We start from the raw sequence: 23086 nt of genomic DNA on the forward strand, positions 1-23086 counted from the left end.
CTGAAAGTTTAACTCAAATAATTGGTGGTAAGGGGGAGGGGAAGGAAAACAGCCTGGTCCACTGCATCACTTTACCAGACTTAACACTGCCTTATAAAAGAACAGACAAATATAAACCCGTAAAAGCTATTTTATGCATAAATTTACCCCGAAAGAATTAATCGTAAATGACTGCTTATTTTAGAAAGAGGTTAAATCTGTCTGCTTTTCAAAGATTTTGAAAAGAATCAAAGAACTTTCATTGATAATGCTTATTATAAAGAACACATTTCACAAAATACACTAAAATAAATTACTTACAACATAATAAAACTGTCCTTTATATAGAAATAAAATTATTCATATTAACATTGAAGTAGATAAACTCAGTATTTTAGTCAACTACCAAGGAAAAGCCACTATGTGGGTATTTTAATTAACAGAGACAATACAAAACACATTACCCTCGAGATGTTTACACAATAACATAGGGAAAGCAAACAAATACAACACATTAAACAACTACAACTATGAAAATAGCAATTCCAACCACCATGAGTGCTGGTCACTGAATAAATATTAATTTATTAGTGAATTAGGTCAGTGAATAAACACTACATTAACTGTGCTAGCAATAATTGCTTTTAGAGTTCTAAGAGTTGACATGACTAAAGAGATTTTGTGGAAGAAGCAGAATTTGAGGAGGGTTTTGCTCTATTTTTATTAAGTGACGTATAGCTGATATACAACAGTATAATAGTTTCAGGTGTTTACCAAAGTGATTTAACATTTATACATTACACACTGATCACCATAGTAAGTCTGGTAACCATCTGCCATCATACAAAGTTATCACAATAATCCTGACCATATTCCCTATGCTGTACATTACAGCCCATGCTTTTTTTTTTTTTTTTTTGGTCTTGCCTTTTTTCTAGGGCCACACCGGCAGCATATGGAGGTTCCCAGGCTAGGGGTCCAATCGGATCTGTAGCTGCCAGCCTACACCTGAGCCACAGCAATGCAGGATCTGAGCCACGTCTGTGACCCACACCACAGCTCACGGCAATGCCGGATCCTTAACCCACTGAGCAAGGCCAGGGATCGAACCTGCAACCACATGGTTCCTAGTCGGATTTGTAAACCACTGTGCCACGACGGGAACTCCCATCCCATGTTTTTTATAATCAGAAGTTTGTACCTCTTAATCCCCCTCATCTATTTCACCCAACCCCCACCCCCTCTAGTGACCACCAGACTGTTCTCTATAACTATGGGTCTGTTTCTGTTCTGTTTAGTTTATTGTTTTGTTTCTTAGATTCCACATTTAAGTGAAATCATATCGTGTTTGTCTTTGACTGCCTCAGTGCAACAGCATCTAGGTCCATCTATTTTGTCACAAACGGCAAGACATTTTTATGGCTGAGTAGTATTCCACTGTGTATTTATACACCATTTTTTCTTCATCCATTCGTCTAAGGATGGACACTTAGGTTACTTGGATATTATAAATAATGCTTCTAATAACACTGAGGTGTGTATATCTTTTCAAAGTAGCTGAGAAATCTGGACAGCTAGGTGCAAAATGAAATGAGAACATCCTCTAACACCATACACAAAAATAAACTCATTAAAGACCTAAATGCAAGACCAGATGGTATAACACTCTGAGAGGAAAACTTAGGCCAAACACTCTCTGACATAAACTGCAGCAATACCTTCTCAGATCCACCTCCTAGAGTAATGACAATAAAAACAAAATAAACAAACAGGACCTAATTAAACTTAAAAGTTTAACACCACAAATGAAACCATAAACAAAACAAAAAGACAACCCACAGAATGGAAGAAAATGTCTACAAATGAAGCAACTGATAAGGGATTAATCTCTAAAATATATAAACACTTCTGCAACTCAATATAAAAAAAAAACCTCCAATCAAAAAATGGGCAGAAGATCTAAATAGACAGGTCTCCAAAGAAGACACACTGATGGTCAAAAAACACATGAAAAGATGCTCAACATCACTAATTATCAGAGAAATGCAAATCAAAACTACTACGAGGTACCACTTTACACCAGCCAGGATGGCCACTGTCAAAAAAATCTACAAATAATAACTGCTGGAGAGGGTGTGGAGAAAAAGAACCCCCCTTACCTGTTGGTAGGAAGGTACACTGGTGCAACCACTATGGAAAACAGTATGGAGGTTCAAAAAAAAAACAAACCTAAAAATAGAACTACAGTGAGATCCAGCAATCTCACACCTGGGCATCTATCCAGAGAAAACCATATTTGAAAAGATACATGTACCCCAGTGTTCATCGCAGCACTATTTAAAACAACTAAGACATGGAAGCAACCTAAATGTCCATCAACTGAGGAGTAGATAACAAAGATGTGGTACATATATACAATGGAATATTACTCAGACATAAAAAAGAATGAAATAATGCCATTTGGAGCAACATGGATGGACCTAGAAACTATCATACTAAGTGAAATTAGACAATGAAAGACAAACATCATGTGATGTCACTTACATGTGGAATCTTAAAAAAAAAAAGGATACAAAAAAATTATTTGCAGAACAGAAGCAGACTCACAGACTTTGAAAAACTTAAGGTTACCAAAGGGGACAAGTGATGAAGGGGATGGTCTGGTGGTTTGAGATTGGCACATGCACACTGAGGTATATGAAATGATTGGCCAACAGAGACCTGCTGTATAGCACAGAGAACTCTACCCGGTATTCTGTGATAATCTATGTGGGGAAAGAATCAGAGAGAATGCATACGTGTATGTGTATCACTTAGTCACTTTGTTGGACGACAGCACTTATCACAATCTTGAAAATTAATTAATTAATTAATTAATTTTTTTTTTGTCTTTTTTGTCTTGTTGTTGTTGTTGTTGTTGTTGTTGTTGCTGTTGCTATTTCTTGGGCCGCTCCCGCGGCATATGGAGGTTCCCAGGCTAGGGGTTGAATCGGAGCTGTAGCCACCGGCCTACGCCAGAGCCACAGTAACGCGGGATCCGAGCCGCGTCTGCAACCTACACCACGGCTCACGGCAACGCCGGATCGTTAACCCACTGAGCAAGGGCAGGGACCGAACCCGCAACCTCATGGTTCCTAGTCGGATTCGTTAACCACTGCGCCACGACGGGAACTCCACAATCTTGAAAATTAATTACACTTCAATAAAACTTTTTAAAAAAGAACGAAAAAAGAGTATGAGGTAAAAGGGTTAATTGTTTGATAGCTTGTTTACAGAAATACTATTCCAATTCAGGGATTCTGCCCAGATACCTTGGGCTACACTCTGGGGATGGGGCCACTCAAATTAAGACCTATTCTTCCAGGTTAAACCAGAGCAGTTATAATTTCATCTGCTTTGTTTACTGGATTTACATGGTAAAATGGTTAAGAAATGATACCATGGCTAAGAAAACAAATAAAATAAAAATTTAACACATCCTTCTCAGAAAATAATAAAATGGAAAAAGATTTTTAAAAACAGAAACTGAAGACTTAACAACACAATAAACTCAAGGTATTAAATGTAAGAGAAAACTGACAAACAGAAAATACATTTTGGGGGGGAGCATATACAGAACAACTGCAGAAACAGATGGTGTATTAGACCATAAAAGAAACTTCAAAAGTCTCAAAAAATCATTAGTATACATGGGTGTCTCTGGACATAGTACAATAAAAGTTTGAAAACCTGTTAACACCAACAATAACTTTAAAGCTCTCTTATATTTAGACATAAATTAATAATAAGTTAACGTTAGTATTGACATACCTAAAGAGTTTCAAAACAGTGCTAAATGAAAAGGGGGGAAAGCAGAATAGGCTCAATACAGTTATGCAATACCACTTATGCAAATTAAGATTTCTGCACAAATACTACAGTATATATTTTGGAAGTGCATATACAAAAACACGAATATTTAACACATTAGAATGGTTGATTATAGTGGATAGAAAAAGAGAGAATGCAAGGGAGTAAAGAAAACCAAACTGGGACCCCCAGTTGAGCAGTGGTGGTGGCATGCTATGAAGGATTACATTTAATGCAATCTTCTGCCCCTGAGGATGGAAAAAAAGAATGATCCTGAGAAAGATGTTAGCATTAATATAAAAAGAATTCCAGGTTCAAAATTTGTCTTTCTTCAACTTTCATCAGGGAAAAAAGAATAACCTTTATGGCCATTAAGTATATATTCAACTGTGCAGACATGTAAGTGATTAATGACAAGAGGGACCCTCCTTTGGTAAAACATGGGTCCGTTACAACTGATGAGCAACTCAAACTATGCTACAAATGGTGAATCCCTATCAACCCGTCCTGTGGCAGAATGGAAAGAGCAAGTGCTAACGGGTGAGAATTTGGTTCAAGTCCTAGCTGAGGCACGTGACACCACTGGTTCCTTGGACCATTACTGAACCTCTACGAATGGCAGCTTTCTTATTTGTAAAATAGGACCGTTACCTTAAAATGGACGTTAACTAAAAATTTCTGGGACAGAGGGTCCCAATGTTAGAGGGAAAATACAGCCATGACTTCATTTTCATCATTTAGTTATGCTGAGGTGTTAAGTGGGTCTTCAGTTGGTGACAGAGCTACTCATCTCTTCTTTGTCTATCTTGAGGAAAACTGAGACTTGGGAAAGGAAGCAGTGGTTCCCGTGATGGCATAAGGGAAGCAGGCACACAGCTCTCCAGTGGGGATCTTTAGAGGAAGGGGCTAGCTAGCATCATTCTTCCCGATTTTCCTCTTTGAGTTACTCATATGGAGACGTCCCAAGGAGAACTTCTTGAGGGGCAAAGGAATAACAGCACTGGTTCAAGTGACGGTCCTGTGGCTCACAGGCCACTGAGGGGGCTTTAAACTGTGTGCCAGTCAAGTGTGGAGATAAAACCCTTTCTGTAGTTTCAGTTTGGGACGATGAGAAAGTTCTAGAGATAGATGGTGGTCATAATTGCCCAACAATGTGAATGTACTTAATGCCACTGAGTTGTACACTTAAAAGTAGTTAAAATAGTAAACTTATTACGCTGCATATGTTACCACAATTCAAAAAAAAAAAAAAAAAAACTATCCACAGGCTTAAAAGACCCTTCGAAAAATTAGTTCCCTTATCAACATTCCACCAAGGGACTAGGTTATAGATTTTATCCTGAACTTTTGAAACAAGCAGTCCTGTTTTTCTGGCTAATGTTTTGTTATGACACTAGTATATTTCCATTTCTTCCATTAACAAATATCGATCGAATTCACATTCTTGTCAGGCCTGTAATGTAAAGGGCACACTATGGAATTTGTTTTCAAGGACCTTAAAATCTATCATTGAAGATAAGCAAACATATCATTAATTCTAATTCAGAGAGAAACGATGAGAAAAAAAAAAAAACAGCAGCTGAAGTCACCCATCCATTTCACTTAGTTGTCAGAAAAGCCAATTAATGTCTGCAAACAACACTGAGTATTGTAGATATTCTAGCCATCTCTCACTCTACACATCAGATGCACTTTCTAATGCATAACGTGTCCTAAATGCGTGTCATTTTAGCTGACATTTCCAATAATCCTGCATTCAGCTTCTTCCAACTTTATTTCTCTAAACACTAAGACATGGATTATTCAGCTTTCCTTGACTTTTTTTTTACTATCCTTTTTTTTTTCTTTTTCTTTTTAATGGGAGAAGGGGGTAAGCTCAACAGAATAAAAATCAGCAAAAAAGTAAACCCAAGAAAAATAAAGAGCTGGGTGTACTTGAATGGTTATAAAGTTTTATTAATAATTTATTGGGGACCTGCTAAATAGCAGAAATTATGCTAAAATCATTCAATAAATTTTCTCTCATTCATGCTAAAAACCACCCTATCAGGTAGGAATTATCATATCTGCATTTAAGATGTGGGAAATAAGACTTTGATGTTTAATAATTTTCCAAAGGTTACCCAGCTAGAAACTGATATGAGGATGCAAACTGATGTTATCTTTTTTTTTTTTTTTTTGGTCTTTTCTAGGGCTGGCATATGAAGGCTCCCAGGCTAGGGGTCTAATCAGAGCTGTAGCTGCCAGCCTATGCCACAGCCACAGCAACATCAGATCCAAGCCAAGTCCGCAACCTACACCACAGCTCATGGCAACACCGGATCCTTAACCCACTGAACAAGGCCAGGGATCGAAGCCACAACCTCATGGTTCCTAGTCGGATTCGTTAACCACTGCGCCGGGACGGGAACACCAGACTTTTAAATAAGAAGCAGCTCCCTTAAAGGAACTTAAACAGTGGTTCCTAGGCTTTTTTTTTTTTTTTTTTTTTGGTCTCCTTAGATTATTTGCTAGGTTGGCTACCTAAAACTTATCTTTAGAGCCTATAAAGCAGAATCATGGCTGGGCTCCTCCAGCTGAGATCCTAAGTCAGTCTGTGCTAAGTTTACACATGGGGTACAGTTTTCTTTGTAAAAAGGTCCTTAGATGATTCTTGTGGTCAGCTATGTCTGTAAATAACACACTAATCTCTTAGGCAACGCAAAAATTTTTTCTACGGCAGCAACGACAGTCAACCATAAATTTCACACTTATCAAAGTTAAGGCAGACTTTAAATAGTCCCTTCGGGAGCTTGGGCTTATCAGACACAACTTAGAATAGATTTACAAGGAGATCCTGCTGAATAACATTGAGAACTTTGTCTAGATACTCATGTTGCAACAGAAGAAATGCTGGGGGGAAAATGTAATTGTAATGTATACATGTAAGGATAACCTGACCCCCTTGCTGTACAGTGGGAAAATTTAAAAAAATAAAAATAAAATAAATAAATAAATAAATAAATAGTCCCTTCACAAGACTAGTCTAATATGGAGATTGTCTCTGGCTTCATAATTACACCTTAGAGTTAAATAAGACATTTGGCTTGACTATACAATAGATTACTCTGAAATCTCAATCTTTCTCCCTCTATCTCCCACTGGCCCAGACTGCCTCTCTCCTCCAGTCTCAAGAAGATTCCTGTAATTTCCATTACCAATTGCTTCTACTCCGTAGGTATAACAAAAGATGAACTAGAATTTCAAAAGAATAGATGGAAAACAACGTTGGGGGAGCGGGGGAAGCAGACCAGAATTTTTATCTTTGAAAAATCAAGACACAAGTGAGTTTGTTAACGCAGAATCTAAGAAAGAAATTATAGCTGAGGTCTCCCTGTGTGGCTGAGTCAGCAAGTCAGTACAAACTGTTCTATAGCATCAAACATGTGGCCCCACTACAGCGGAAGCTCACACGACCTGGAATTTGGTCTAAGGGCTGCAGGGAGTCATTTCCATGGCAACCAGTGGGTGAGGAAGAGGATAAGTAAAAAGAGAATGGTTTTCTTATAACTTATTCATTTCCATTTCATTAAAAATCATTGAAGAGGTGGGTAAAGACTATGACTTTATCTGAAGCCAGTGAGGTTCTCGTCTAAAATTAAGAAAAAAGAAAATCCAAGAACTCACACTTTGTTTCCTATAAACGTGCATACACAGACACACATACACATAAACATGTAAGTACCAGCTTTTAGCAACATACCCATTACTAGTATTTCCTAGAAATATCTGTAATAAACAGCCAATCTTAATACTGAGTTTCACTGACTTTCACAGTATGTTAGTCAAGTGGCAGTAGTTCCTACCCCACATAACCTGGATGCCTTCCATTTCTAAACCCAAATCAGAGATTAGGAGGCACCAGGCTTCTTTTGACACCATGCTTTATTTGAGTACCCCCTGAACAGACATCAGACTAGAATAACTAGAGAGAGAGAACAGACTTTTGACTCAGCTGAAGAGTCACACTTGTTTTAAACATGGATTTTCTAACCCCATAACAATGCTATCTGAAGAAAGGAATCTCAGGTTGCTCATAATTCTTTATCAAAGAATCAGCTCCTTTTCCTTGTCCATGAAAGCCAGTAAGATTTCTCTAGTATATTCTCAGGGTGTTTTCCTATAATCATGGGATATTAGATGTTGCTAAGTAACAACGCCTTTCTCCCAAGAAGGAAACAATTCAAGTCTCTGCCCAGTATCTTAATAGAAGATGTTCAACACACCGGAATAATGACCCAGTACAATTTCAGAAGCACTTAGTTATCTGATCTGTTTCCAAACAGTAAAAAATAACTTAATACAGAGAAAATATTTAAATACATTTCTTATACATTAAATACATCTCCACTTATAAATAATCAGATGCTTCTCTTGAAGCATCCTTCTTAATTTTCTTAACCAGTAACCAACTTTTAATTCTCTGCTGGTACATGCAGATTTAAGAAGTAAAAAACATATTTTTCAAAACTCGTAATCAATCAGAAGAAACAGGATGTGAACTGAGGTAGCAAGAAGAAACTCTCAAGTGAAATTTCAGACCAAATAAAGAAACTAATGAAAACATGTCAGTGGAAAGAAACCGTATTTGACAGGACACTTCCCTCTGAAATATAGTAGATTGAGAGCTGGAATAAAAACATTATATACAGAATTTGGAAGAAAAACAGAAGTCATTTCATTCCTTTCATTCACAAAAATTCAATCCATATTAAATATACAGATGGAAAAGGAAAGCAACCATAATTTTAAATTAACATAATTCATGCTGTCAATTAGAACAAGAATCATTACAATTAATTCCTTAAGAGACCATTATGTGAAAAAAACAAACCCTCAAATAATAGTGAATATCTAAAATTTTGCCATTAAAAGAAACAAAATTCAAATGAATCACTATGCAATAAGCAGATTTTAAACACAAGGCAAAAAATTAAAAATAAAACTACCATATGATCTAGCACTCCCATCTCTGGGTATTTACCCAGAAGGATTTAAACTAGAGTCTTGAAGAGGTATTTGTACACCTGTGTTCTTAGCGGCATGACTCACAATAGTTTTCTACCACAATCAAAAAAATTTTTTTAAATATTTTTTTTTTGAAAAGTTAACCCCTGAAAATGTATTCAAGGTTATGTTGTGATCAAGATCTGCATTTGCCAAAACAACACCTAAGAGTTAGGAAGGAGACCACATAAATATTTTGTAGGAAAGCCACTTTTGAAAGGAAGCATGTACTCCACACATCTGAGGAAGCCAACAAAAAGTTCAAAAAAAAAAAAAAAAACAACCCTGGTAGCTAAGATGATTATAAAAAAAACACAGAAAAGATACTAGAGAGTGTCAAAACAAACTGCTGACACTCAGCATTCAGCTCCTTCCCACAGAGGAACTGATAACTGGTTTCCTCTATGGTGTGTTTTTGTACCATATAATACTTTACTGCTTGGGCTTTAATATCTTTTTGGCTCTTTTTCAGGCAGACAATATAGTCATGTGAAAAAGGAATTGTTTCAGGCATTGTAGCCAGTCTGTTCTCATGTGTGTCTTGTCTTTAGATTGATCCCACTCCAAAAGCAGCAGAACAGTCAGAACGAGCACAGGAGCTTGCACATCAGCAAACAACTGCTGTCTCTCAAGATAAAAGAAAAAGTAAATGAGAGGGGATGGAACTGCAAGAAAGAAGCAAGCAAAAGAGAAAGGCAAAAGTCATGGCAGAGGAAGAAAGCAAGCCAGGAAACATGTGCTGAAGACCAAGCTAAAATCCCTTAAGAGCAATTCTGAACCCAAATTTATAACAGCAGCAAATGCTGCCTTTGAGAAACAGGTACCCTTAAATAAATGATCTCATTTAATACTTTGTCCTTTCTAGAAATAAGAAACACTGCAACTGGGAGAGATTAACTGAACTGCCCAAGAACATTAGCTACAAAGGGCAGAGTTGATATTTTAATATATGTCACTCTCTTTTATAAATTATAAACCACACATACTTTTTAAAAGGTAACATGAAACTGTATTTAGTACTCTCTTTTTCTAATGTGTAATCAAGCTGATCCTATAAAGAGCAGGTATTGAATGCTTGTTAAAATGTCCTTCCTTGAGGAGTTCCGCCGTGGTAAACGAATCCAACTAGGAGCCATGAGGTTGCGGGTTTGATTCCTGGCCTTGCTCAGTGGGTTAACGATCTGGCTTTGTCGGGAGCTGTGGTGTGAGTCTCAGATGCGGCTCGGATCCCGAGTTGCTGTGGCTCTGGGGTAGGCCGGTGACTACAGCTCCAATTAGACCCCTAGCCTGGGATCCTCCATATGTCATGGGATCGGCTCAAGAAAAGGATAAAAAGACAAAAAAAAAAAAATCTTTCCTTGAATAGAAAGTTCAATTCTTGAGAGATAATTTAAGGCAAAATTAGCAAAACAAAAAAATATCAAAAAAAATCAAAAGTTTAGAAAAAACTTTAATAAAAGATTTTAAGAATAAAAGGAGTTCTTAATCTAGTATAACCAAATAAAAACAAAATGATCCCTTATATTTTATTATTATTATTATTAGCTTTTTTTAAGGCCACACCCACAGCATATGCAGGTTCCCAGGCTAGGGGTCAGATTGGAGCTACAGCTTCCAGCCTACACCACGGCCACAGCAACACTGGATCCAAGCCGCATCTGCGATCTACACCACAGCTCACGGCAACACCAGATCCTTAAGCCACTGAGCGAGGCCAGGAATCGAACCCGCAACCTCAGGGTTCCTAGTTTCTGCTGTGCCATGACAGGAACTCCAACCCCTTATATTTTAGATAGTCTAAACATGTGAAGGCACTCAGTAAATACTGCTTAGAAGCTCCATTTCTTCCCATGCTCCCCAGCAGGATGTACCCTGGTCAGGCCTCCTCTGTTTTTTCATGCCTTAGTGACTTTGTACAATGCTCAATGGAGCATTCAATGACTCCTTGATTCTTAGAATGAGAAGTCTTTTATTATTTCCAAGGTGCTCTCAGCCTTTCTCTATCAAAGTTCTTCCTCCACTGTGAAAATTGAATTCCTTTAGCTTTCCCATAGGATGGGGGCTCTTTAAGAACCAGACCTGTGTGTGACTTTTTGTAGCCCCAGCACCTATCATGGAATCTGGCACATAGCAAGCACTCAGTTAAATGATTAATACTTTGATTTGCAGTCTCAAAGAATTTAAACATAAGAGTCTATATTTCTTTCAGGTTTGCCTTTCCTGGCAATTTACTTTTGCTTCAATCTTGATGGAACTCTTCATCCCTAAGAGATAACAATTCAAACATAAGGCCAAAAGGGAGTTCCCATTATGGCACAGCAGAAACAAATCGATTAGGGACCATGAGGTTGCGGGTTTGACCCCTGGCCTCACTCAGCAGGTTAAGGATCCGGAGTTGCCGTGAGCTGTGGTGTAGATCACAGACGCGGCTTGGATCCCGCGTTGCTGTGGCTCTGGCGTACTGGCGTAGGCCAGAGGCAACAGCTCCAACTAGACCCCTAGCCTGGGAACCTCCATGTGCCTCGGGTGCGTCCCTAAAATTTAGACAAAAGGCAAAACACACACACACACAAAAACCCATAAGGTCAAAAGAGTACCAGCAGGAGAATCCAAGATACTTGGTAAAAGGGCACCCCAAATCCATCTTAAACCCTATGTAACAGCTTCTTGGGTGAACTCCCAAACTCTCCCGGTACAAACCCCTAGTACTCTAACCATCCAAAACAATGTCTCCTTAGTAAACTGGGCAATAAAAACTAGTGACTAAGAATGTGGGCTCTGGTGTCAGAAGGTGCATTCAGATGCTGCTTTGGCCACTCACAGCTAGAAAACCTTGGGTTGATTAACCTCCTATGTCTCTCAGTCACCACATGCATAAACTGAAGATAATAATGGTAACTACATGTGCGAGTTGTTTGGGGGACTTTGCAAGGTAATGCATTTGAAGCACAGCACAACACCTGGCCCTACTTCCCACTCTCACTCCACTTGACCTTGCAGAATCCCAGAGCTCCCCATACAGGCAGTCTCTCCACATGATAATATGGCTACCTTATAGCCCAGACTGGATTTCTCTGTCCCAGGTCAACTTAACTACTTAACTCCCTGGTGCCCAATTCTATCTCATGAGATCAAAGAACAGAAATTAAAAAGGTTCCATTGATTGACATGCGGGGCGGGGGGGGGTGGTGGTTGCACTTTGTAAATCACTAGGTTCACTTAAACAATTAAAAGGGATAAGACACGCTGTTTTTATTCTCTTCTCTTCTTCTTAAAGTGTTTGAAGTCCTATATAGGAAAGCATATTTTGGTCTCATTCCACAAATATAAAAACGTGCCCCTTGAAAAAAGGTATAATATTATACCATAGATTCTTCCTTACTCTTATTCCCAACGTTTAAACCTATGACATAAACATAGGTCAAGGCCAGAATGACCAGAAAAGAAGTTAATAAAATATGAAGCTGACAGGTCAAAAGAGTGAAGGTGCTGGGCTTTCTGATATGTTCACAGGCCTGAGGTTTTTAGTTCCTCACATGAAATTGGAAGAGGTACGTTTCATCTTAAAGGTTAAATGCTGCCCTCTACCTCGCCTGCACTGCCTGGACACTGGTCTTGTTTTGTTTTTGTCTTTTTAGGGCCACGCCCGCAGCATATGGAAATGCCCAGGACAGGCACTGATTGGGAGCTGCAGCTGACGGCCTACACCCCAGGCGTGCTGCATCCAAGTCATGTCTGCGACCTACACCACAGCTTGGGGCAACACCGGATCCTTAATCCACCGAGGGAGGCCAAGGGATCAAACCTGCATCCTCACGGATACTAGTCAGGTTCGGTACTGCTGTGCCACAGTGGGAACACCTGGACATTGGTCTTAAAGGTGCCTTCTAATGATGGTCCTCGGGGGTCCTGTGCCAGGCCTTTATACTCTCTCCCTGATCATCACAGCTGCTCTCACAGCTTCGAGCACCAACTCCACACGGACGAAACCCTTTACAGTTAGACTACACTAGACTCTCGATACAACTCTCAATAAATGTGTGTGTTGAATGAATGCATACGTGCATCACTTATCTTCTAAGAAGAGTTCTGTTTACACCAGCTCATGGCCTGCTCTCCATATTTCCTAAAATATTTCTTGAAAAATATGATATCCATTCTTCCTTCCTTCTTAATAGAAACAAATATTTTTAGCTGGGCATGTGTCAGCCCAGAACAATAACACTTCCTAGCCTCATTTATGCTAACTGTATTATTAAACTCTGGATAGTAAAATAAAAGCTAAGAAGTTATACGCAACTTTGCAGAAATTATAATGAGAAGGAAGAAGGTTGCCCTTCTCTTTTCTCCATCCTGGCAGCTGAATAAGCTCTGATAGCTGGTGCTCATGTCCCCTGGACCCTAAGGCGATGTAGGGAATGGAGCTCAGGCACTGAAGAGCAGCAACAGGAAAGACAAAGGTGCTTGAGTCCCAGACACCAGGCAGTGCCCACGTCCAGGTGCATACCTGTGAGAAAAATAAACTTCTGTCCTCTAACTGTACTTTGGGGTTTCTTTGCTCACAGCTGGAACTTCATCCGAACTAACACATCTTCTAAGTAGTTCTCTATATCCATCCCATGTAATCTATCAAGCTCCTTTTAAATTGTGGTCAGAAGACTATTTCTCAGGCTCAAAAGTTTTTAACAGTTCTCTCCTGACCACAAGAACAAGTCTCTCCTCGTTCCAAGCCCTGTAGCATCTCAACACAAACCTCACTCACTTCCTCCACACTTGAAGCCTGATTTGCCTCTTACCTGCTTTATCAACTAGAAAACTGCTTTGTACCAATCACGCAAAAGTAAACTCCAGACAGGGTATTTGAAATTTCAAGAAGAGAAAAATATCAAAAAATAGAAGATTATCATCAATGACCAAACCCTTCCTATTCACATGTCTTCTGAATAATTTTACATAACCTGATGTTCATCCATTCACCCTTTCATTTGATATTTATTGAGTGTCCTCTGCACAAGGCAGTGACAAGACATGCTGAATTAAACATTAATCAAGACATGCTATTCTCCTGAAGCTATAAATATAATGAATAACTATATACAAATAACTATAATATCAACATAGGCTATGAAAGTAAAAGTGAAACAAGAGAAGAGCCAGTAGGAGTTCCCGTCGTGGCGCAGTGGTTAACGAATCCGACTAGGAACCGTGAGGTTGCAGGTACTAGGAACCATGAGGTTGCAGGTTCGATCCCTGGTCTTGCTCAGTGGGTTGAGGATCTGGCATTGCTGTGAGCTGTGGTGTAGGTCACAGACACAGCTCGGATCTGGCGTTGCTGTGGCTCTGGCGTAAGCTGGTGGCTACAGCTCTGATTGGACCCCTAGCCTGGAACCTCCATATGCCGCGGGAGCAGCCCAAAGAAATGGCAAAAAGACAAAAAAAAAAAAAAAGAAGAACCAATAGAAAGAACCGGAGAAAACAACACTGGCAGCTGAGGTAATCAAGAAACATTTCCCAGCAAGAAGATAAAATGGTAGAGTTTAAGCTTTGGTATGAAAGGCTGCTTACTGTTCAACTAAATAGAGGCTGCTGTATTCATATTTCTTATGTCTTCTTTAGTTTTTCTACCTCTTTTGCTGTCAGGTTGATACTTTTCATTTGTTAATCCTGCAGTTAGCACTCCTCTCTAAAGTCTCTCTGTCAAACAGTTTTTGTCCCATTCTATATGAATGCAAAATATGACAGGATATGATAGGTAACAATTGAAAATTTTATCTGCACGTTGGTGGCTAACAAGATCTTCAAGTCAGGGATTCATTTTTGAAAAGAAAAAAAAAAAGATCTATGAGTACAAATGTACTCATATTCATTTTGGCCTCTGGGAACCACACATGATCATTTCTTTCACGGCTTCGTGCTTAGGCTAGAGATGGTCAGGACGTCAGAAAGCTAAGTTTCAGAAGATTCAGTACCAGAACCATCCATGTTTCCTCGTACTGAGTGTGTACCGCACAAGAGTGCCTGACACAGCAAGGAGAGGCTGATATCCAGTCCACTCACCGCTCATGGAGTTCCCACCCTTGTGAGAGATTGCATCCAATGCTTCCTTTTTCCTTTGCTCAAAGGCATTTGCTTTGCTACATCTTGTGTGTGCTTAGGCCAGTGTTTTTCCAAAAGGGTGGGACTATTCCCAATTCACACGATGGGATAGCTCGTGGTAGTAAAGAAGAGAGAACTCCAGTCTTACTTCTTCCCAAGCCCATTTTGAGAGCTCAGCCATATCCTTAGACACCTGTTTATCTTTCCGTCTTTAAAACAGGCAAGCCTTTTCCTTCCCACCTGAAATGTTTAAGTGTCGTTACAGAGATCAATCTTTCTGTCTTTAATTCTGCCCCTTTTAGTGAAAACGCATTGTGTTAAAACCAAAGACACAGGAATCAGTGTTGCCCCCTATCTGAAACTGTGACCGAAACCAAGAACACTGAGAAAAATGCTCTGTAAAATCACCTTTTCTAGAGTACTAACTGGCATCAAGATTTGGAGAAATTTCTGAAGATCAAGTCAACAAGATCTTTAAGTCGGGGATTCATTTAATGTGACAGGAATATGAGCTGTTCTCCATGAAAATTATACCGAAACAATTTTTACGATGCGCTTAGATTTATAGGATAGGAGAGCAAAAGAGAAAAAGATGATCAACTTGGCTGACAAATTTATGCCATCAAAGTACAGAATTAGAAATAGTGTCACTATTTCTAATAAAAAATATAACACAATAACCATGTCAACAAATTATTTCACAGGAAGAGTGTACCACTAGAAAGTTAGCTTTCAATCTTGCACAAAGGAAAATATACTAATACATAGTTTTTGAATGTAGCTAACTTTTTCAGTCATTATCATTTAAAAATCAACATGTTAAATACTTTACATATTTTATTCTATATAATCACCAGGAAAAACACATGGGGTAAGTATTAGTATCCCCATTTATAAAAAAGGAAATAAAAAGTCAGACAATTTTGCAACAAGTAATTTACTGAAAGCTACACAGGAGCAAGCTGTAAAGCAAGATTCAAAGCTTTAACTTCTTTGGAGTAACTCCAGGGTTGGCAAAATTTCTGGAAAGAGCTAAACAGTACATTTTTTAGACTTTGTGGGCCCTGTTGTTTCCGTTACACTGATCAACTCTGCTGGGTTTGGTACCTCAAAAGCACTAGAGACAACATGTAAATGAATGGGTATGTCTGTGTCTCAATAAAACTTTATGACAGAAACATGCAGCAAACCAAATCTGGCCCAAGGTTATAGTTTGCTGAATACTGGAATAAATGATTAACTTCAAATTTGCTCATCCCACACCAAAGGTTTGCTGATTACAAAATGGAAAAGTTGTTATTTTTTCCTACTTGACCAAGAAACTATTCTGTTACTTGCCCTGAACACATGACAATGCACAAATCATGTCATGAATTTGTTCAGAAACCACTGAAGAAGCAAATACAATGGACTGACCAATTTTTTAAAAAATGATAGTAGGAAAATAAACTTGTCTGTTCATTATTATCCTGTTCACCTCATAAGAACTTCTTTATGATTATTTTTAAAAATTTTCCAAGAAAACCCACTGGGAGAAAATGCCTTTTCCTTATGTACTATCATCACACTATGTAGTCCGTAAAAAGAACCTTCTAGGTAATACATGTAGCTGCTAGAATGATTTCCTTTTCTTTAGAGAGCCATGGTTCCAAGAGAATTCCCACTTTATGAATTGAATAGATCCGGTCATTCTCTCATGCATATTCATTCGGCTTGTCGACATCAGTTCCAAGAGCATTTACTGAACATCTACTGTGACCTAAACTTGGGCAATGGAGGAGATTAACACCTAAACATCTAATTCCAGCACAGCACTGTAAATGCATTAAGAACCATATTCGCATGAGGAATGTGATTATTTAAGCACAAACTGAAAGAAATAAGGGCACAGGCATAGGATGAAAGTGACAGACTCCACAGAGACTGAAGAATGAGAAGCTGGTTTTTGTAGGTTCTATGATCTGTGAAAACACAGATTATCCATCTGCCAATGAGTCTTCTCAAAGAACAATCAAAACAGGAGACTAAACAACTTGCAAATTATTATATAAATGTGCCTTGGCAATCAATCAAATGCAACATCTGTCATTAGAGGAAACAAAGCATTTAACTTAATTCTGCACAGAAGCAAAATCTCTGTTGTCAGAGATTTTGCATGGCACGGAAGAACAGCCATAACTAATATAATTTTGTTATTAGACTTCTACTCTCTGTGCATGCTTTATCCCTGCAGGTCTATCAAAATGTTTCCAATCAGATGTATTCAAGCAAACACCTAGATGGGAAGCTAGTAATCTCCATTAGATGTAAATTCTTTTATATGTTGTGATCTTTTGCTTTATGAAGCTAACAAGGGCTCCTCTCTCATCCACAGTACATTCTTCTATCTGTATTGGCTTTTGACAAATATTAAAAACCTGAAGATACAGGCAACACTGAGCAAAACTGAAATGCAACTCAAAACATTTACCAAAATGCTTATACTTCCATCTCACCTAGGATGAACATGAAAATACTGAGTGACTCAAAATATAATTTTGAAAAATTTCATTTAAATATCTCATTAACCTTAGATACTTACCCATTCCCTCCTGGTTAGCATCAAGAGACTTGCTATTCCTTCTCCAAATACAGAGATTTCTCAGTAATGGAAAAGAAATGTGTTTACACCAAGAAGCTTGATTCATGCTGTGCTGGGTATGATGCCACAGTGAAGTACACCCAGAAGACTAATGGCATGTCTCCATTACTGTATTTTTCCCCAATTCTGCTTCATTTGGTCCGTGACTTTTCTTTTAAATTGGAACTTTCAATATTAAAATGTGGTTTGCTGAAGAATAAACATTTTTTAGAATTCAGAACTTCAGCATTTGAGGGGGGGAGTTCTAATTATATGTCTATTACCCAATTAATGAAAAGATAGCAAACAATTTGTCTTCGCCAATGGGATGGATTACCTGAGAAGAGCCTTGAAAATATGTGAATGAAAACTTGTTAAAAGGACAGACTTTGAAATAAAATAATGAGACTTCGAAAAAGAAACTCATATAATACTATGAATTGAAGAAAGTAATGTATATATTATATATAACATATATTATATAAATAACATATATATTCAAAACAGAACTTAAGTATGCAGGCAAGAGTAAATAAAGTGGAATTTCAATTCAGCATTCTGAAATGTTGTCCCTGTGGCTTGGCCATCACTACAATTCACATTTCAGAAAAGAGCAAGTTCTTCTGCTTTGAGACCACTGGCTCTTCTAACACCTGGTATTAATTCATCTGCTCTGATTTCCGGCACGTCTCTGTCCCCTCTTGGTACAGTTCATCTTTGCCCACTCCCTCCTACACATCTGGCTTAGAATATTCCTTTGCCTTTTAGTGGATGCCTCGTCTGGAGCTGCCATGCTCCTGCCAAATCCTGCCAACCTCTCAAACTCAGTCTCTTCCAGAGGGCCTTCCAATACATCTGCACCTATTCACATTTTCTCTTTTTAGGAAGATCATAAATTTCTTGATGGCAGAGATTGCATTAGCTTGTTTCTCCCAGTAGGCTCCAATTTTTTTTTTTGTATTTATGCTATTTTTTTATCGTAATCAATTGTTATTTCCCAATACCTTTTTTTTTTTTCCTACTGTAGAGCTGGCTGACCCAGTTACACATTATCATGCTCCATCATAAGTTACCAAGGAAGATATACAGATGGCAAACAAGCACATGAAAATATGCTCAACATCACTGATTATTAGAGAAATGCAAATCAAAACTACCATGAGATGCCACCTCACACCAGTCAGAATGGCCATCATTAATAAGTCCACAATTTTTTTTTAATGCCATATCATCACAGTAACTGAGACTATGTCATACTTTGACCAACTCATGGATAAACCACTCCTAGCCTTCTATAAAAAATTTTACTATCTATAAATGTGAATAATAAGTCTAACTAACTTGGGATATGTTCAGAATATACAGTATGAATCCTTCACACTATACAAGTATCTTAAGAGGCTTGGAATATCATAAATATAAAGGAATAGATAAATGTGATAAAAAAAAAAACCTAAGTAAGAGACTATTATAGAAATAGAGTAATATTTTTTACTTTCCTTCCCCATTATACTCATCAAAATAGAGGCAATCTTTCAAGAAACTAACTTTTAAATGCTACTTAATTTTTGACACACTCTCTTCCTAATTAAAATTATAATACTCTTTTTTGGTTCAACAATGGATCAATTAAAATGATGAGGGTTTAACTTATATTCATATGTGTAAATCTGAAATATTTTAAAGCAACATAAAACCACTAATATCAAGGCAGCATAAACCTACCAAAAATAACATTTCCAAGTAAGTACAAAAGAAAAAGTAAATTCTCTGCAGACTGAGGCCTCATCCTGTACTTATCATCCTCTGTATAACTTTTTGTAAAACATGTCAAAAAGAGAAACGAAATAGAAAGATGCTCTTAAAATTAACTGAATTCAGAGCAGGAAAGTAATACAAATACTATTACAAAGCATTAAAATGCTGTGGAGTTAGAAGTGTATACACAAAGAGGAACCTTTAATAAATTTTGGGGAAAAAAACATATATATATATATATATATATATATATATATAGATAGATAGATAGATAGATCAGGAAAACATATATATATATATATCAGGAAAATCGTGAATGGTTACTCCTGAGCATGAACACTGGAAAAGTAATATATATAATGCAAATACATGTTTATTTCTAAGACACATTTATAGCTAATAACCTAAAAACCAAACTCATATATCATTTTGAATAAAATGCAAAAGACACTGAAATTCCTACTGATTATATATATTCCATTCGATTTCTGGAAAACCCACTGTGAGGATTCTTGAGGGTTTGACTGGGGTTACGAAGCCCGGACAGTGGCAACTATATCATGGTAAGATGGAAATTAAGGAAATTATCAGCGATGGTAGGTTACACTGAGAAGACTAAAGCACTAGCATATTTTTAATCTGGAGAAACAGATTTTAAAATTAAAAAACTTCCTGAAAGAAAAAAAAAAATGAACAAACTGCTCTAGGGACTCTGATGAAAAGCAGGGAGGGTCCACATATATTCGGGATCACTCCTATAGCTGCCTTGTCAATACAAGTCTGAGAAACAGTATTAAAAAGATGACTTTTGTACACTTAAAAACAATTCCAACCACAGCATGGAAAGAAATACAATATGGACAGTTGTCACTACATGGAATCTGTGACGCACCCATTTAGGAGCTATAATATTTCCTCTAAATTAAAATTTTAAAAATGGATACTAGATAGCTCAGGACTTCAACAGGATCTTCAGAAATTATATTTTAGACAAAAGGAAAGTTCTTGCTCAAGTATTTGGACTACAGAGCTAGGAATAGGCTTTGCTAGCTTAAATCTGGAATGCAGCATATATCCTTGCCATTGCAGTAGAAATAACCTAATTTGCGTGTGCACTGCCGAAAAGAAAAAGGCTATAATGTGATGTCTAACTCTTTGAGTTTACAATTGCCTCCCTTAGGCAATAAATGCTTAGACGAGAAGATCCCTATTATGTCTAAATATGGCATATCTTACGAGGATAAAAGAAAAGAAGCTCTGATGTTAATATATTAATTTTCAAAAGTCAGGACAAAAGCGTACACTAAAGAGAGCATTTTATTGCATGAAATTATATTATCAATCTAGCAATCATTTCAAGAACCATATGCTCACAAGGAGTTGCTGATAATACTTCCAAGCACTGAGCCCCCACCCTTAATGAATTTGAATTGGTAAGTTTAGATCAATGTGGCCACAATCACAATTAGCAAATAATACTTAAGGTATTATCTTACAGTTTAGTAAAAGAAGCCTTTTGTTTACTCTGTGATTCCTTAATGATGCTCTGCTTTTACCTACAATAAAATGCTGCATGACCAGTTTTTCAAATTAATCCTAACAACCTCTTTGATTACAGTGAAGTCACAAATAACAACAACAATAACAAATGTCCATGAGCTCGACTTCTCAATTACAATTCTGAGAGGATACTGCATAAACACAGTGTTAAGAATTTTGGCACTGACTACTAGCATATTCCTGACAGTCTGATAAACTGTTCTACTTTACGAAAACATTACAGGGATGATTCCAGCTACAATACACATGAAAAGAAATGTTTACAGGTTTGTTTCTAACGTACAATTGCCTTGCACATGCAGAGGTACCCTTACTCTTTCCCTTAAGATAAATGCCTTAGCTTACGATTGTTCAAACCTTTTACAACATCCTGCACCATCACTAAAATGGCTTAAAACTGCATTCCCAGAGACGAACCGAAGAGCAAAGAGGCACAGATCTCTTACCTGGGAACCCCCCTTGGACCATTGCTGCACCAGTGTTTCCTTCAGGGTGTCTGCATTCCTGAGAAACATTCAGTGCTGGAAGCAGCTCAGATCCTCACCACAGACTCTGTCCTCTCTCTTCTGTCGACCTTGGGCCTATTTTTTTTTTCCCCTCAGATTTTTATTCTCCTTAAGGGCACGTTGTCAGTCTATTTCTCTCAAGAGAAGCAATCAATTAAGCTAATTTCCAGCTACCCCCCAAGCTAATAGTCACATCTGTCAAGGAGGTGAAAGCTGCCTGGGAAAGTACGCCAGGAGAAGCAAAAATCCCAGGTTTCCAACATCTGACCCTCGGATGCTTCAAGCTGCCGGCTGTGTACCCTGCTCGCATCAGGATGACAGCTCTATTCCAGAACAGGAGGTAATATAAACACAACCATTTATTTTGTGGCCAGCTTCAATTAATATCATTTTAATGACCCAGTTTTCCTGCTGCGAAATAGTTCATCACATTAGCTGCATCTTTGTAACGCAGATGAAAAAGAAACAGCAGTTGATTTTAGCCTGTCCGAAGTAAGAGGAATAGTCATCAACTTTCTCCTTACTGCTCACAGCACTGAATCATTTTTGTAACAAAGAAACTGGTGAACCACACTGAACATGCAGTATCCCCTAGCGAGATTCATTTGTGTCTCAGCAACATTCTAAACGTGCAGTAAAGATTCTACTGAAGCAGTCAGGTCTTCAAGTTAGCTTTCTGAGGGGGAAAAAAAAAAACTTATGGAGAAAAAACAACCCAGAAGCTTCAGAGAAATCACCAGATTCTTAAACTTCACTTAAAATTCTACATTGCAACGCCTACCCCAGCCCAACCCCAGCAGACCTTCATATAATTATCTAACCAACTGTAATTACTTCAGATTCACCTATCAATCACTACAGTATCTTCTGACCTTTCTTTGTAAAATGTAGAATAAGAAGTCATCTGTCTGATCACAGATAAAATGGATGAGCAATATAAGGTCAAGAACACCAGAACATAATTTAGATGATTCTCAAGAGATCTTAAACAATATATGTCTTTACTTATGGTTACAATAAATGCATCCAAACAATATCAAGGGCTGAAGCTTTGGAAATTTTCAGAAAAAAAAAATCCACTAAAATAGAAAGTAATAGTCATCTATCTCCAATTATAGGGTTTATTTTACTTCATCACAAAGATCAAGGGTTCAGAAAAGGACAATTAACTATAGGAAATGAGAAAAAGAATTTATATAAAACTAAAAAATTAAATTTTAGCTTTTATGTCTTAATCTTTCCCCTCCCATTGTGCACTGCCAAAAAAAAAAAAAAAAAAAAAAGGAAAGAGCAAATAAATTCACATATTTAGTAAAATGAACATGGAGATACCAGTACAAGCCACTAATGAACACGGTTTGCTTGAGGTGAATATTCTTAACATTCTTTAAATCCTCGGTATAATTGCTGTTGATTGTAGTGACATCTATTGGCAACGTAGAGATCAACTACAGAGGCCACAAGAAAACAATTTTTTAAATCAAAATAATGACTAGTTGCTCAATAAATCTTCACTAATCATGAGTCTACATCATGTTAAAAACTAGCATGGTGCACACAGGAAGGTCCTGGAAGGCAGATCCTAAATGTAGCTCTGAAATGAGACCTGGGTTCCAGCACTGCCCTCGAGAGTAACTCATCATGTGTCTTTGGATGAATTAATAGCTATGGG

The 23086-nt window shown here is 37.8% G+C and overlaps 1 protein-coding gene across 3 annotated transcripts in view; it reads right to left on the reverse strand.

Moving 5' to 3' along the window:
* Positions 1 to 23086, reverse strand: part of PATJ (PATJ crumbs cell polarity complex component) — a 353453-nt gene that overhangs the window by 159033 nt on the left and 171334 nt on the right. The window lies entirely within an intron of this gene.

This window comes from Phacochoerus africanus, chromosome 8 (genome assembly GCF_016906955.1).
Source record: "Phacochoerus africanus isolate WHEZ1 chromosome 8, ROS_Pafr_v1, whole genome shotgun sequence".
NCBI lineage: Eukaryota > Metazoa > Chordata > Mammalia > Artiodactyla > Suidae > Phacochoerus > Phacochoerus africanus.